Below are 17,061 nucleotides of genomic sequence, written 5' to 3'. Positions count from 1 at the left end.
CCCTTGTGTTGGGGGGCCTGAAAGCATGCAAATGCATGCTGGACAGGGTCTTCCCATTCCTCCCCAATGCCCTGGCAAACCCTAACTCTGTTTAGCGCACTACCTGCTGAACATTAGGGAGGAATGTTAATGGCCATGTTTAGCATGCATTTGCATGCTATTAGCGTTCAGAACCAGTGAACTTGTTACATGTGCTCGCCGGTTGTGATCCTAGGGCGCAGGCAAATGGGGGCTCTAGTCCGGTGCTGATGGCCTCTAGTGCCCGTGTTTGACTTTGATCATCTCTGTTTAAGAGAAGGTCTCAAACGATGAGTAAAATGCAAAAAATATACATGTACATCCAACTTAATGATGTGTAGAAGTTATCAAAGAAAACACTTGGCTGTGTTTCCACTTCCTTGCCTGCATGAGGTTCTGACGAAGAGCAGGGCCCCAGTTTACTTAGGTTCCTAATATTGGGAGTAACTTGGTAGGAACTTTCAGAAGCTTTAGATAGAACTAAAACATCTTCTCAGTTTGTATTTAACCTTTTCTTGTGACGTTTGTTTGTTTGTTATATTTCTACCTTATGAGGTTTTTGCTGTTTGTTTTTTCTTTTGTATTGTGGGGAGTATTACCATTTTTAATGGAGTGCATTTCATTTTGTGTTAAGCTGTACACCACCTTGCCCTGTTTGTTCACTAAAGGTGGTACAGTAAATTTTAATAAACTATAAAGTACAAGCAAAAATTAGGCAATCTTACCACGCAAATAAACCACAGCACAGCAGAGGTATATGAGCAGACTTGCTATTGAATCAATATTAAAATAAAACGTTTAGGGGCCCTTTTACTAATGGTACAGTAGAATTTTGCAGTTACTGTGCATTAGTAGCAGAAATTAACATGCAGTAACTGCAATGCCTATGTGTTATCTCTTGGGGACATTCTCGGTATTTACCCATGCAGTTAAAGCAGAGAAAAACTGCTTGCTAAGTGCATGATAGATGATCAGTATCATCTCCTGTGCCAAATTTTAACTGCAAAGTATAGTCCATACCCATTCTCTGCCTCATTCTCCACTTAAATGAGTTGTTTATTTGTTTATGCTTTTGGACTTAACTGAGGTATGCGCTCGCGCGGCGCACCACTGCATGCACGCCAGAAGGCTCTGGTGAATCTTTTTATTTTTTTGCTATGTTTTATGCCGATTCCCGGGCCAGCGCAGATCGCCGACCCATGTGTGAGAATAATCAGCCTGCTGTCCTCAGAGAATACCTGCTACAGGTAAGTATCTTCGCTGCTCCCTATGCAGCTTCTGGACTTCTCTGTTGAGGATTGCTCCTGGTCCAGTTTCCTTTCAGTTGATCCAGGGGTTAGGTGGTCTCCTGGTAGCCTCCTTGAGTGGTACATTTCATGATGCACGGTCCCTCCTCTTGCCCCCTCTTACTTAGTGAGCTATCTTATTTAAAAAAAAAGAAAAAGTACTCCACAGGGGCGCTGTTTTATACAGAGAAGCCTTTGCTAGCCAAAAAGGGAGGGGGTGGGGGTGGGAGAAGGAGAGACCTTGCACTAGGTAAGTAAAATTGTTTTCTTCACTTTCTCTGTAAGCAGTTGGCTTCTCTCTTGTTATGAAATGCTACTCTTAGTATAGAGCCCAGAGATCAGCCTTGGGACATTGTGCTTTGATTGCTCTTCTCCTGACATATGTCAGAGCCGACCGTTGAAGCCACTGGGAGTGAAGGTTAGAGTTCAGACCATGAAATAGAAACGGGGGGGGGGGGGGGGGGGGGGGGTGGGGTGGAGATTTTGTTGCAAGGCGCTTCAGTTACTTCAGACAGTGTAGGTATAGTAGCCATCTTGAATTCTGTTGCTTCTCTCTCAGTTTCTTCACCTCTTTCCCTTGCAGCTTCCTTTTGAATCCACCTAGTCAGCCCTCTTCTAATTAGTTTGGCTATTCTCTAATCATATTTCCTCAACTCCATTTTGTCCCAATTTTATTTTGCTTCTTCCTCTGGCATATATTTTAAAAAAAAAAAGTGCAGAAACAAAAGGGTTCGCAGTTTCCACAAAAATTCAACAAAAAAAGGAAGTGGAAAACACAACTTCAAGAGATCAATCCGAGACAAAGGGTGAAAGGCTCCAGGAAAGCTTTATTGGGACCCTACACGGTCCGTGTTTCGGCTTTTAAAAAAGCCTTCATCAGGGGTCGATCAGTGGATGCACAAAGTGTATACTGATTGACAATGGAGCACATGAAATGTCATCTAATCGAGTCTGACTTCACAGCGTAGAGGAGAGTTTGAGACCATGTAGGGTCCCAATAAAGCTTTCCTGGAGCATCTCACCCTTTGTCTCGGATTGATCTCTTAAAAAAAAAAAAGTGCTCAGTGCAGTCAGGAGGCTTACCAGTTCTCCTGCACAACATAGGGAACCTCTGGCTTCTAAAAGGAGGTTCAAATCCACACCCAACTGGGATATTGCATCTTGCCCCTCTGATGGTCTTTCAGAGGCAGTCCCTTCCCCTTCAGTTTACTCTGGTGTTCAGGATGCTTTGTGGGAGCCTGAGCCTTCTGGTGAGGAAGGTGATAACCCCTTGTGACCAGGCAATTTCACAAGGAAGAGCTTACAGCTTTAATTCCTAAAGCCTTAGAAATCTTTTGTATTTTTTCTTCAGTAGGCCAACCGCCTTCTTCTAATCTAAGCCATATTGAGCCTGCAATAGGTGGGAAAATGCGGGATACAACTGCAGCAAATAAAATAATCCTATTATGTCAGGTCCTAAACACCCTCCCAAAGCTTTTCAAGTCATGAGGCCATACAAGAAGTGATCTCTGCACAGTAGGCTACTCCTGATGCCAGTCTAAAAGTAGCTCGAGTAATGTTTAGGCTTTATCCTTTTTCCTCTGAGCTCGACAAGCTCAGGTTGCCCACGTTGGGTTCCTTGGTGACAGCTGTCACTAAGATTACCATCCTGGTTGAGGATGGCACAGCTTTTAAGAGTATTCAGGATTGTAGAATTGTCTTCCCTGAAGCTGTCCTTTGAAATAGCTTTTTAAAAATGTTTATAGGCCATTGGTTCCCAAACCTGGTCCTAGAGGCAACCCAGCCAGTCAGGTTTTCATGTTATCCACAATGAGTATTCATGAGAGAGATTTGCATGCACTGCCTCCACTGCATGCAAATCTCTCTCATAAATATTCATTGTGGATAACCTGAAAACCTGACTGGATGGGGTGCCTCCAGAACCAGGTTTGGGAACCACTGGTATAGGCAGTTGTCTGTGGATCGGGTGTGTCTTTTTCTAGTGTGCAAACAAGTGATTCTTCCCTAGAAGTGGGGTTAGCTTATATAGCTGACTGTTTTTATGATCTTTCCAGGGCTTTGGCAAAACAGATGTCAGTGGCAGTTAGAGCTAGAAGGCTGTTATGGCTCAGGATTTGGGCAGTGATGGCTCAGGATTCGGGCAGTGATGCAGCATCCAAAGCCCAGGCGTACTATTGAAGTGAATTTCTTCCTAAAAGTGCTTAATAAATTCCAATAAATACAATAAAATAAATTGCCCTTCAAAGGCATACTACTGTTTGAAGAAGATCTTGAAAAACTGGTTTAAGGATTAAGGAAGTTCCAAGAAGCAGTGCTTGCCAGAAGACAAATCTAAATCAGCCTTCCATGTCTCCAAGTTGCATGGACAGTTCTGGAGTGCAAAGCTTTTATAAGCCAGCATGCTCTTCTTCCATTCAGAGGTCTAGAATTCAACAGAAACAGACTTTCTTTCAAGGAGACAAAACAGCTTCTGTCCAATCTGTGCATTCTTCCAATCCTTCCTGCTATTCCTAATGTTTCGATGAATGGATCCTCACCACCTCGGATCAATGAATTCTAGAGATAATTGGGGAAAGTTACAAACTAAAGTTTTGCAGACCTGTTGCAGATTTCTTCTTGGAATCCTTGATGCACCCTTCAAGGCCTTATAGATCTAGGAGCAATAAAGCCAGTTCCCAAATCAGAGTGGGGCCAGTGCAGATATTCTTTTCTACTTGCTAATGAGGGTTCTTTCAGACAGTGTAATGGTGGTCCCTTAGATCAGCCTGCAGGGAGGAGCTTGAAGTGCTTCCTTGGCCCTGGAGATTCGTCGTCTTCTCTTCCAGTGGGTGGAGAAGCATCTGAACATCCTGTCAGTTGCAAGGGTACCTGCTATCTCGGCCACCACTCCCTGGATCCGGAGGAGTAGAAACTTTCATCAGGTGCAAAGTGAGGCCTTCCAATTTTGGGCTTAATGGCTACGACACACAGTACCAGAGTTCCCAGATTTTCACCAGGCAACGAGTATGGTTTAGAGGGGAAGGATACTGTTCTTCAGCTCTGGCTATGAAATTCCCTGACTTGTGTGTTCCCTCACTGGCCACTGATAGGCAGGGTCCTACACTGAGCCACTCTAAATCCAGGAAAAATCATTTGTTGCCCCAAATTGGTCCTAGAGACCTTAGTATGCTGATCTCATATGTTGCCTGATTAGTCTGTTCTTTCTAGACAGAAAAGAAAAAGCAACCTGTGTTCTACTTTGGCTTAGGCATCCAAGGACATCATAAGTACTATAATCTGTGAATTAAAAATTATAACTTTTAACTACTTAAATAAGATTCTTAGTGTGCTAAGATGAAAGTTCCTTGCTACCCTCTCCCACGCACCCCCCCCCCCCCCCCACTGCCTTAAACTTCCATAAGAAATTTCACAGTGTGACATACAACAATTTGATTTACACTACAAAAAGTCTTTGATCCGGTTTAGGATGGGCTGGAGAGGGCTTCAGCAGAAACTTCAGTAATTTAGAGTGTGAGGACAGTGTTGGGCAGACTTTTACGGGCTATGTCCCACAAATGATAGATGGATTTGGATAGGCTGAAGTGGGCTTCGGCAACTTCAGTAGTTGGATACAAAGGACAAGGCTGGGTGGACTTCAACAGTCTATGTCCCAGAAATGCCAAAGAGACAATGATCAAGTATTTAATATCATATTCATTGCTGGTTTAATCATGGCTTATGAATGTGACTGTTGGGCAGACTGGATTGACCATTTAGGTCTTTATCTGACGTCATTTGCTATGTTACTGTGATCTTACTGTGATCTTACAGGCCTGCTGTAATTTACAACAAAGAAAGGTCTGTTCTCTCAGACCAATGGACTTAGTTTTTAGTCCTGTGGTACCACTTGCTAACATTTGCTTAATAGTACCCAAACCACTGAAAGGTTGCTGACCCTCATTGTCTTTTAGGTCTGTAGAATTACTTAGTGAAATTTTAGCTTACGTAGCATCCAGCAGAACCACCCCCCCCCCCACCACCACCACCAAGAATATGTCTTGACCCAGTAGATCAAGAGACCTCAAGGATCGAATCTTTGCTGGTAGTTATTCCACATTTTAGGTCCTAGACTTTGCTTTCTTTAAGGGGATTGATAACCCAAAACACTAGGAGAGTGGTCTTAAAATAACTCCTCTATCATGGACAGACCACTTTCTAATCAGATTTTTTCTACATGACTACCTGAACAGGTGGCATCTTCCAGAGTTTGGAAGGTGATAAAACAAGAAAAATCTTGACTGCTGAGAATTTCCTAGAGGTTTTGGACTATTCCCATTTGGATGAATAGACATCTACAGTGTCAGAGCTAGTTGGTATTTGGAATACACACTTAGCTAAGGCCCTAGAGAAAAGTGCACCACTAAAAAAGGTCTTATGCTTTAATCACACATGCTCACCTTAAGGGCAAAGGGTAGAAACTGGAAAGGATATGGTGTAGGTGTTGATTTGATAAGGACAGGCTAAACTGTAGGAAACACATGACAAAGTACCACCAAGCCTTAACAGCAGGCAAAAATTTTTTTTTCTCTCAATGCATTGAACAGGCTTCTAATTGAGCCAAGCACCTATTCGGCATAGTAAACGGCTTACTGCAACCAACAGCATTACAAAGGGCAGTGATGTGTTCTCTGCTAAAAAGCAACCTTGACCAGGACAAACTCAAAAGTTACTGGGTAGTATCTGACATGCCATTTCTAGGAACACTTGTACAGCTAAAAATATTTGTTCGGTGACTGGCTAGAAGAAAGAACCAGGTTATCTGAATTCAGACCCAGTTGTGGAATGATGACAGTTATCATATCCCTCATAGATGATCTTCGCAGAAACCGAGACAGGGGATTTGCCACAGTATTTGTACTGCTGGATTTTACATCAGCTTTTGATTCTCTGGATCACAATATCATGTTGGCACAATGTCAGAAACAGGCATTGGTGGCACAGTACTTGCTTGGTTTAGATCTTATCTATCAAATAAGTAATAGTACATACTGCTTTGCAATACATCACCATCATCCATTAGCAGTGACCTGTGAGGTATCAGAGGGATACATTGAAATCTGTTTTGTTTAATATCTACCTCAAACCACAAGCAGAGCTGATTTGGTTGATGGATACTCAGTCCTATATTTTCATAAATGATGTGCAACTACTTCACTGACTCACTTACCTACAACCCGGAATAAACTAACTACTTGTTAATAGCAGTTCAAGAATGGGCTAAAAACAACAAACTTTGTCTGAACCCACGTAGAACTGAGCTCCTGTGGGTTCCTAACACAAGCAATTGCATCCCTGGCATCAAAATCCATTTTGGGAGTTACAACCTTTCCCTTAAATAGCAGGCCAGGAACATTGAGGTGCAGCTAGATTTGCCACTTACCCTGATTTCCCCAAATTCAAGCAACCTTAAGGAGCTGTCTCTTATCTGTTGCAACTATGCTGTCTATCTCCATACATCGAGAAGGCAAGGTTTGTCAAAAATAACATGCATATGATCTGTAGGTCTGTAGGCCTAAATTCCTTTATAATGGACTCCCACCAGGCACACATTTATAGAACTACCCCCGTAATGAGGTATACCAAATCAGGGGCGTAGCCAGACACCCAATTTTGGGTGGGCCTGGGTCCAAGATGGGTGGGCAGAAGAACCCCACCCCATCCCATAGGTGATTTGGTCTCTCTTCTCACCTGCATGCCATATGGTCTCTCAAATATCCCTCCTCTACTGCACACCTTTTAAATTTCAGATTTTCAGTGAGGAGCAACTAATACACACTGCTTATGTAGACCCCACATCCTTCCCACTGATGCAGCTTCCTGTTTCCGCATAGGTGGGAATACGTCGCAGGGAAGGCTGTGGGGCCGGTGTATGCAGTATGTATCAGTCGCTGCTTCCTGCAGGCGAAGATCTGCTATTTATAAGGTATGCAGGAGGGACAGTTGTTGGGAGTTTTCAGCGTGGGAATCTCTGCCGGCCACATCATAGGTGTGCTGCTACTGGTGGGCCTGAGCTCAAAGTGGGTGGGCCTGGGCCCACCCAAGCTCACCCTTGGCTACGCCACTGTACCAAATGAACACAATCTGAATGTCACACAGTTTTCACTATGTAATAATGTTAAAATTTGTGATGAGAATTATCAAACTGCCACAGAACACACAAATCAAGCTCAAGGACTCATTATAATTGAGCCAGTTAATATATGGCCAAGTTAAAGTAGATTTATCATGAAGGTTTCATTAACTTCCTCATGGTATCTGGGTACACAAACTGGGGAGTTTATTCTGTCTATTTTTCCATCACATTCTGTAGTGGTCAGCGGCAGCAGCGGGCAGCAATTCAGACACCGTGCTCGCTTCAACCCGAGCCCTCTGTGACGCTCCCACCAATGCAGAAGCAGGAAGATAAAGAGAAGACTCGGGTTGGTGCTGGCAGACTGAATTGCTGCCTGCTGCCAACGAGCCTGGTCTTTGGCTGGGGAATGGGACAGGAGTGACAGCTCCTGCGGCACACTTGGGGAGCAGTCATGGTACACTGGTTGAAAAACGCTGACCTATGGTGTCTATTAAGATGTTTTAATGTATATTGTGTTGACTTTGTGAGTAGCATACTATGCCATAATGTGTATCTTTTACATACAGTGAAACCTCGGTTTTCGTTGACTTCGGTTATCGTCGGTTTCGGTTTTCGTTGATTTTTTTCAGTGAAAAATTTATCTCGGATTTCGTTGGTTGCCTCGGTTTTCGTTGGTGTGCCCACGTGACCTCGCTGCTAATTTTGCGAAAACAAAGGGCGACCCACGTGTTCTGCTCATTGTGGCGTTTCTCGTTGTGTGAGCATCACCCTGCATGTCTTAATGCAACGCACGCAAGAAAAAAATCACATGTGCTCAAATCTCATTTTCCCTGTTAAGTGTTTCCCTTGCTAATAAGTTAACCCTTTCCCCTTAGCGCCATCATGGGACTATATTTATTCTCTCTAAAATGTGTTTTTGGTATGTATTTGGAGTGGAGGAGTGGCCTAGTGGTTAGGGTGTGGACTTAGTTCCTGAGGAACTGAGTTCGATTTCCACTTCAGGCAAGTCACTTAAACCTCCATTGCCCCATGTAAGCCGCATTGAACCTGCCATGAGTGGGAAAACGCGGGGTACAAATGTAACATAAATAAAATAAACATTTTGGAGTGTCTAGAACTAATTAATTGGATTTACATTGATTCATATGGAAATAATTGCCTTGGTTTTCGTCTGTTTCAGTTTTCGTTGATTGTTTTTGGATGGATTATCAATAAAAACCGAGGTATCGTATATTTACTGCTGTAATTGTCCATTGCCTAAGTCCAACTTATTCGTACTGAACGCTACCTTGCGTGAATTTCTTCAAGAAGGTAGTAAATAAAACATAAGCTTGAATATTCCATATCTGGAAGTGCCTTTTTGTTTTGTGTAGTGGCCCATACAGAGGAGAGTTAGCTACGTGCTAGTGTGTTGTGTTAAGACAGTGATAGTTGGTATACATTCTTAATCAGAAGGTAGTACCAAAGGGGCTCTGGACTCACTTGACTGTGTTTCAGGAAGACTTCTGGGTGGAGGCCTGGATAGTAGCTCCAGAAGATGTTTATAGGGCAGTGACATAGTCAGGCATTACAAGATTGATGTCTGGACCCAAGGGTGTCAGTGCCTTTGGCAGGGTGGTATTGCAGATAGCCTTGTCCTTCCCCATTCCCTGTGGGATAAACTTTTGTATATCCCATCAGCGTCGACTAGTCTAGCAGGATTATAAAGAAAGTAAAATTTGGTCTGTCTTGATAATTTCCTTTCCTTGATTTCTGCTAGACTAGTGGAAGATGTTTTTCTTTTTTGTGGAGGGTGGGGGGGATCTTGGTGGTACCTGCTTTGCTTTCTGTAGTTTTGATAATATTGTTGTGCAGAGGGTTCCCATTGGCAGGTTTCTTCAGGGTTATTGTCCATGTTGATATTTAATTGTTCAAACTAGCTTTGACATACAGAAACTGACAAGTTCCAGGCTGTACCATTCCTTTTGCCAGTGATATCACTGGAATCTTAAACTTTTCTGCCTCCATCTGCTGGTAAGGGGACATAATCCATGGGTCTGGACTAGTCTAGCCAGAATCGAGGAAAAGAAATTATCAGGTAAAACCAATTTTCACCGTATGAGTGAACAGATATGACACATTACACTGGTGTTTAGAGTGTTTCACTTGCTATCAGCTTCTAGAAATCAGTTTAAACTGCTTGTGCTGATATTCAAAGCACAGACAGGTATGGACCATGGTTGTTTAACTAAGAGGTGGCCTCTACATCTTAGATGATGCTTTTACAAGTTCATGCTACTTGCAAAGATTATGCTGTCTGAAAGAGGCGATAAAGCATTTTTTAGTTGGCACCTCATATGTAGAACAATTAGAGAAGTATCTGGCTTTTAAGGGTCAGTGAAAACTTAGCTTTTCCATAGTGCCTTTGAAAATCTGTAATAGCCAGTTCTATGACTAGAGTTGGCCATTTTGATTGGATTTTATGAACTGGGTGGGGTAAGTGATTTTTTTTCTTCCTTTTGTATTTTAAAATGATGTACATTGTGCTGTGCAACTTCTGGTTGGAAGCACAATTTATAAATGGGGAAAATTTGAAGTTTAAAATGTTTACTTACCCCTTCCCCACCTGCCCGTATTTCTGTTCCCACTGTTTTAAAATTTCCTCATAGTTTAGGGTGTTACTACCTTTATTTGGCTGTTCCAGGCATCTGCCATTTACTTGATAAAAGTATTTTCTCATGTTTCCTCTGAAGCTTCCTTCCTGCAAATTAAGCTCATGACCCCTTGTCTTGGAATTTCCTTTTCTATGAAAAATTTCACCTTCCTGTTCTTTGAAGACTGCCTCCCCCCCCTCCCTTTTTTTCCCCTTCCAGTGAGCACCTTTTGAGTATCTTAAGCCACAGTTCATAGGGATTTTTGAAGCCTTGTATTGTTTTACCAGAAAAACTTCTCAGCTGATTCCCTCCCTCCCCTGTACCAGAAAAACCTCTCTGTTTCTTTCCTTGCACCTCAGTCGCTACCGTTTCACATCGTAGAAGGACAACTAGTTTATGTTGTAACAGTGCATGGCAAAGAGGAGGATAGTGACTGCTCCTTGGGCTGCCTCCTTCCCCACTACTCAGTGCTAGACCGCTAATTTTAACCCAGTGATTCAAAATTAACAGTGACACCAAGTGAAAGAGGACACATTTTATATAATAGGCTAGTCTTATAGCCTACCAATAGAAATACAGCTTCAAACCAATTATGTTTTTTGCTGAAAAATAAAGATGTCTCTTTGAAAGATTTTTGAAGATCTGAATTTGCCTGATTATTTTTAAGCTTTGTACTTAGTGGTTTTTAATCTAAATATGATGATATATTCTCTGTGACATCCTAGTAATATGTTTAATTTAAACTTTTGTAGTCCACAAAGAACCTGACAGGATAGTGGAATATAAATTATGAATTATATTGGCACAACCTGACAAGCAGCTGCTCTCCTCCTCTTTACTGTGCTAGCTTGGGGGGAGGGGGATATGAGGAGAGAACATACTGAGGTGGTTTTTCTGGCATGGGGGGGGGGGGGAGAAGCAGTTGAAGTGTTTTGCCTAGCGGGGGGTTGAGGGAACAGGTCAAGTTGTGCAAAGGGTCCCCGGAGGGGGGAACAGAACAAGTTGGAGAGTGTGGTTATGTGGGGGGACAGAACAAGATCGAAGGAGTACTTGGGGGTGGGAACAGAGTAGGCTGGTAGGGGTGATCTTGGGGAGGAAGAATATTTTGGGGGGAGAGAAAGAGGAGCGCAGATGGAAGGGAGGAGAGAGCTTGGGGACGAGATCTGGGAGTCTTTCTAGGAGTTAGAGAACTTTGGGTGGGGGGTGCAGAAAGACAGAGATCTAGGGGTCTTGCTGGTAGAATCCAGCCAGTGGGAAGGCACTGGGTTTAGGAGCAGTGGAATCCATCTCTAGTCACAGAAAAGGAGGGTGCTGAGCTGGGGGGAGTTCCTTTCCATGCATGGTTCATTTGTAAGCATGTGAAGTGTTTGCTTATGTTGGAGAGAATGAGCTTTGGAGAGAGCCGGTAAAATCAGAAGCATCTTGGAGGAAGGAGGATCCTTAGAAGGGGTACATAAGTACATAAGTAGTGCCATACTGGGAAAGACCAAAGGTCCATCTAGCCCAGCATCCTGTCACCGACAGTGGCCAATCCAGGTCAAGGGCACCTGGCACGCTCCCCAAACGTAAAAACATTCCAGACAAGTTATACCTAAAAATGCGGAATTTTTCCAAGTCCATTTAATAGCGGTCTATGGACTTGTCCTTTAGGAATCTATCTAACCCCTTTTTAAACTCCGTCAAGCTAACCGCCCGTACCACGTTCTCCGGCAACGAATTCCAGAGTCTAATTACACGTTGGGTGAAGAAAAATTTTCTCCGATTCGTTTTAAATTTACCACACTGTAGCTTCAACTCATGCCCTCTAGTCCTAGTATTTTTGGATAGCGTGAACAGTCGCTTCACATCCACCCGATCCATTCCACTCATTATTTTATACACTTCTATCATATCTCCCCTCAGCCGTCTCTTCTCCAAGCTGAAAAGCCCTAGCCTTCTCAGCCTCTCTTCATAGGAAAGTCGTCCCATCCCCACTATCATTTTCGTCGCCCTTCGCTGTACCTTTTCCAATTCTACTATATCTTTTTTGAGATACGGAGACCAGTACTGAACACAATATTCCAGGTGCGGTCGCACCATGGAGCGATACAACGGCATTATAACATCCGCGCACCTGGACTCCATACCCTTCCTAATAACACCCAACATTCTATTCGCTTTCCTAGCCGCAGCAGCACACTGAGCAGAAGGTTTCAGCGTATCATCGACGACGACACCCAGATCCCTTTCTTGATCCGTAACTCCTAACGCGGAACCTTGCAAGACGTAGCTATAATTCGGGTTCCTCTTACCCACATGCATCACTTATGTACTTATGTACTTATGTTGATATTATGTATGGATATTGTAAACCTCTTAGAACTGTAGATTACACAGTCTATACATTTTATAAATAAATAGAGACATTCTGGGCCACTTTTACAAAGTGGCGGTACACCCAAAGTGGGCTGACTGCTCTTTAAACAGGAAGTACTACTGGGCTACCGCAGCAGCCCAGCAGTTCTTCCCACCCCCAGTGTGCTGTCGTATCCGGAGCTGCAAAAATAGTATTTATTTTTGTAGTGCTGGGGTGTACCAGACAGTAATCAGGCAGTGCCAAATGCTGCCCAGTTACCACCAGGATAGCGTGGGAGCCCTTACCACCGCCTCGGTGGGTGGGGGTAAGGGCTTACTCCCCAAAATGGCTGCGCGGCAAGTTCTTTACTTGCCGCATGGCCATTTCCTGCAGAAAAGAAAGACTACCTTTTTACCAGCTGTGGTAAAAAGGGGTCTCAGTGTGCATCAAAAACACGCACTGACACCAGAGTAGGCCCCCTTCTGCCACAGCTTGGTAAAAGGGGCCCTTAAATACCTATGTAGCATAAATGCACAGGAGGTGAGTCTCTTTCAATTGAAAGGAAGCTCTAGGATAAAGGTGAAATGGGTGGGAATGGGAGAGGTATAGGGGGGAAATGTGAGGGGTTCTCTGTAGGCTGAGAAAAAGAGTTGGAGCAATAACGTTTACATGATGGGCAGAGCTGCTGATGGGATGGGGTAGGGGTTGATGTGGGGGCACTCACTGAGTATGTATGTGAAAGACGCAACACCAGATGTATGTGAGAAGAACATTTGGGCTAGAGAAGTCCTGTGGTATAAAAGAACTTCAGACCTGCCAAGTTACCCAGTTCTAGGAGAGAGATGGCCTGTCCTGGATTTTTGACAGCTCAATTTTGGTGTGTTCTGGGATCTGCAGGACTAATTATAGTCAGAAGGGTCCAGAACTATAAGTACCATGTTGATTTACAATGTAAATGTACAACCACTACTGGTCAAAAAGTATTCCTCCTAAAACTGGGTAACTTGGAGGCTCATTTTCAAAGCACTTAGCCTCCCAAAGTTCCATAGAAACCTATGGAACTTAGCCTCCCAAAGTGCTTTGAAAATATGCCTCTTGGTAGCTCTGCTATGATTTGTGAAACCTTTCTAGATTTATTCCTTGTTCATTTTGCTAGTAAATTTCACTCTTTGGGGTAGTCGACCTTTCTTCTCAAGGGGGTATTGGGCCTGGGCCGGGTCCATGGGACCTCTCTGGGGGCCCTGTTTGTTGGAGCCAAGCAGTTGAGGTGCTGGACAGCTCGGGATAAAGGAATTTCATCCCCCAGGAACCCACAAGTGGAATGGTGGTATTTGACTCCCCAGCCTTGGAGGAGAATGGTTCAGATCTTGAACCCCAGTTGCTAGAAGATGAAGAGAACTCCTAGTCATACACCTTTTTTTTGCCAAGAAGAGTTACTCTGGTTGACTGACTCAGCTTATGAGGCCTTGCATCTGCCCTCACTTTCCAGCTGTGGAGCCAGAAGAAGGGGCCCCCATCCTGGGGGGGACACACACACCCTTAGACAAGGCCCTCTTTTGCATGATGCTGCTCTCCAAGATGCTAAGATCCTAGACGGGCTCTACTCCCTTCCTCTGGAGGAGGTCGAGAGGTACTGGCACCTCTCTAGGATGGATGCCTTGATCACAGTAGTAACAAAAAGATCACAATCCCAGTAGAAGGGGAAGAAGAAAGGGAGAAGCAGCTGAAGCAGCAAGTTTTCAGGCTGGCCATCTCTGGAAGCTGTAGTTTGCACTGTGCTGTTCTGGTTGCACCAACTTCTGTAGTCCCTGGAGGTGGTACAGCTGGAGTCAAGTGCGATATTATTTTATTTTTGAGCATGTGTCCTATACAATTTGGTCTGCATGTCCTCCCAGTCAGTTACTTCTGCAGTGGTGGCCAGGGAGGTGACTTTGGCATGTCATTGGGTAGTGGATATGGCCTCCATGCTGCGCTTGTGTAAGCCGCCCTTCAGGAGATGGTTTCCCTTTGGGGAGAACCTCAAAGATTAAGGACTTGGGAGAGGCTCATTCTCTATGGCTGTCCAAGTACAGTCAGCATGGATGTTCCACTCTGCAGTGAGCAAGACATGAGCCAGAGGTGCAGGCTGGTTTCTCCCTCATAAGTGATCAGCGGTGGGGGAGCTGGGGGTGTTAGTTCATTCCTGCAACACAACGAATATAACACTCGAAATGGACATAACTCTTTCCTTTCCTATTCCATAATGTGTCTCACACATGATCTTTACCATGATATCACTGTGTATTTGTCATACCGGAACTGGCGATTGCCAGTACAGTACTATGTAAGCCACATTGAGCCTGCAAATAGGTGGGAAAATGTGGGATACAAATGCAATAAATAAAATAAATAATGAATGTGACTGTTGGGCTGACTGGATGAACCATTCAGGTCTTTATCTGCCGTCACTTCTGTCTTACTATGTTCTGCCTTTAACAAGGTCTGTAAGAAACTGCACTTTGGAGGCTGGAACCTCCAGCATCTCTGGAACTGCAAGAGACTCTGTGAGGATGTGTTGGGCCTCTCTCATTGTAGCAGGTTGGAGGCAGGCTCTTGCAGTTTCACCATGAGTGGGCCTGTATCACATCTGACCAGAAGGTGCTAGAGGTGAATAGCTAAGGTTATGCCCTGGATTTTGTGGAATTAGTTTCTAAATCCTTCATGGTGTCTCCCTGGGGGTTGGCTGTAAAGCATCAGGCCATGTAGTCCATGCTTCAGCATCTTGTCTGGGCACAGTGGAGCCAATCCCCATTTTTGAGTAATGGCAAGGGTACTATATTTTGTGGTTCCCAAAAAGTGTAAAAATGTTTTTAAAAAGGGAGGGGGGGAATGAAGGGATATATTTGGGGAATTACATTAATCTGCACTGTAATGGTTAAAGACGTGCTCAAAACATAAAGACCTAGATATTTACCTTTAAAATGCTTATTTACAATACAGGTAATGCAATAATGTTAAAAAGGCAGTTTCAGGGATCTTACAAAAAGGAAATGTGCCACAAGATAAATAGTTAGAAAGTCTGAAATATAAATTAGGCTAGATTAATAATAACTCTCTTTGATGGAGGCTGCTGGTTGGAGTGATGAAGGAGGTCCTTGCTGGAAAAGAAGTCTTTTTGTTGCAGAGTTGTTGCTGGAGCCTGGAGAAACTCTTATCTTAGATGTGTGTGAAGTTCAGGAAGGCCCAGGGATTCAGTGAAGGTCCTTAGAGGTGCAAATCAGAAAGAAGCAGAGCGTAGCAGAGAGAGAGAGAGCTGAGAATGTTCCAGGGTTTTTATGATTTCTTGTTGTACCATAGGCTGAAGTAATTTGGGGTGTATTTGATCCAATGAAAACTCAGGGATGGTTCTCTTCTGGTTTTTGAAAATGGAGCAGGGTAGCTGGTCACATGTTTAATGACATCATAAACGATTCTGGCTGGCTATCTGCTGGTAGATACACGGATATTTGACAGGATTAAGAGAGTCATTGTCTGGCGTAGATGGGCTTTGTTTTGTTAGGTAGGTAGATGGGCTTTTTAGTCTCTGAGCCATTGTCTGTGAGTTTCATCCCATCTTTTGATTGCTGTCAATATGCAGACTTTTGTTCTTTGGAGATGTGGTGATTGCTGTTTTAAGTATCCACCCAGCCAGTCTTTGTTACATGGGAGGGTGAAGGTCAGACCAGTTTATCTGATACTGCCCCATGAAGTCTTTGCAGCTGTATATTTTATATGTATACATTTGTATCTGATTCCAGCAAAATCAATAACTCTAAAAATTCCTCATATCATGCTACAAAAGGAGGGAGGGGAATCCTTCAGGTCCCTTTTTTTTTTTTACCTTAATGGAGTCGGTCCCTCCCTCAGAGTTTCTTAGTTAAGGATGGAAACTCTGTGGTTGGTTCACAAACCCTCCTAGCTAATTGTTACATTTAATCCAAACAATCCAGGACTCCCAACTTCCAATGCATCATATCTCTATGAATTACAGAGGACCTACCATCACTTGGTCACATAGGTGTCCACAAATTGAAGACTTTGGCTGCGTCCATCACCTTCTTTAAAGACGCTTTTTTGTTAGACATCTGTAAAGTGGCAGTGTGGACCTCCTGTAGCCATGACGTTTGGTCAGTCTGTCTTCAGAAACTTATTTGCCTGTTAATGGACTGGCCAACCACCCAATTCTACTACAGTGGTGACTCACCATCAAGTGTGCCTGCATCTCCTCTGCTTGTCTCTTGAGAAAGCAGAGGTGCTTACTTGTAACAGGGATTCAGCCACTCTTACCGTCTCTCTAGCCTCACTATCGCATACTCTCTCTCCCTCCCTCATGCACTTGGCTTGGAAAACTAAAACATGAAGCTGCACCAGATCCGAGAACTTCTGCCCACTAAGCTAGGGTTCTGGCTAGGGTTACCATATGGCGCCAGAAAAAGGAGGACGGATTGAGCCAGCCAGGTTTTACTTCCATTGCTTTCAGCAATGGAAGTAAAACCCGGCTGGCTCAATTACTTCCATTGAAAGCAATGGAAGTAAAACCCGGCTGGCTCAATCCGTCCTCCTTTTTCTGGAGCCATATGGTAACCCTAGTTCTGGCACACTTGACACCCTCACATATGGCTGCATTCCCCTGCTGTCTACAGAGAACTTCCGTTACAG

The 17,061-nt window shown here is 43.8% G+C and overlaps 1 protein-coding gene and 1 long non-coding RNA gene across 3 annotated transcripts in view; both read left to right on the top strand.

The window, feature by feature from the left end:
* The window catches only part of ARHGAP29 (Rho GTPase activating protein 29), a 321,071-nt gene that overhangs the window by 127,344 nt on the left and 176,666 nt on the right, over positions 1–17,061 (top strand). The window lies entirely within an intron of this gene.
* Positions 1,062–16,002, top strand: LOC115471999. The gene is made up of 3 exons (XR_003942452.1): positions 1,062–1,072; positions 1,723–1,728; positions 15,923–16,002. It is a non-coding gene; the product is annotated as an uncharacterized LOC115471999 (long non-coding RNA).

The sequence above is a fragment of the Microcaecilia unicolor genome, chromosome 6 (genome assembly GCF_901765095.1).
Source record: "Microcaecilia unicolor chromosome 6, aMicUni1.1, whole genome shotgun sequence".
Lineage (NCBI taxonomy): Eukaryota > Metazoa > Chordata > Amphibia > Gymnophiona > Siphonopidae > Microcaecilia > Microcaecilia unicolor.
The sequence above is the reverse complement of the archived record's forward strand: the minus strand, read 5'-3'. Positions and strand labels throughout refer to the sequence as shown.